We start from the raw sequence: 778 nt of genomic DNA, 5'->3' as shown, positions 1-778 counted from the left end.
CAGAATGAGAGCATTAAAATAGTAAATTATTATCTAACATGACAGTACTTTTATTTAGATAAAAATACTGTTAGTTCCTATACAGATCTTAAAGATATAAAACAAGACAAGCAAAAAAAAACCTATAAATATACATTATTAGAGGCTACTGGGGATCGAGCCTGCAACCCAGGCATGTACCCTGACCCAGAATTGAAATATGACCTCCCAGTTCATAGGTCAACGCTCAACCACTGAGCCACACCAGCCAGCAGATTTTTGATAGATTACTGATTTTATTTCTAAGAAATTGTGTTGCATTTTTTTTTCTTTTCTTTATTTTTTTATTGTTTAAAGTATTACATATGTCTCTTTTTCCCCCCGATTGACCCTCCCTACCACTTCCACCTCCCAGGACAAGCCCCCACCACCCCAGTGTCTGTGACCATTGGTTAGACTTATATGCATGCATACAAGTCCTTTGGCTGTTCTCTTACCCCCCTTCCTGCCTTCTCTCTGAGGTTGGAAGGTCTGTTCAGTGTTACTTTGTCTCTGGATCTATTTCTGTTAAAGTTTATGTTGTTTGCATTACATCCCACATATCAGTGAGATCATGTGGTATTTATCTTTCTCCAACTGACTTATTTTGCTTAGCATAATGCTCTCCAGTCCCATCCATGCTGTTGCAAATGGTAAAAGTTCCTTCCTTTTTATAGCAGCACTTGGGGCCCAGTGTATGAATTCATGCATCTTGAAAGGAACTGTGGGCCATGAGGCTGCGGTGGGCACAGTGGCGGGT

Source organism: Myotis davidii, unplaced genomic scaffold (genome assembly GCF_000327345.1).
Source record: "Myotis davidii unplaced genomic scaffold, ASM32734v1 scaffold293, whole genome shotgun sequence".
In the NCBI taxonomy this organism is placed as follows: domain Eukaryota; kingdom Metazoa; phylum Chordata; class Mammalia; order Chiroptera; family Vespertilionidae; genus Myotis; species Myotis davidii.
The sequence above is the reverse complement of the archived record's forward strand: the minus strand, read 5'-3'. Positions refer to the sequence as shown.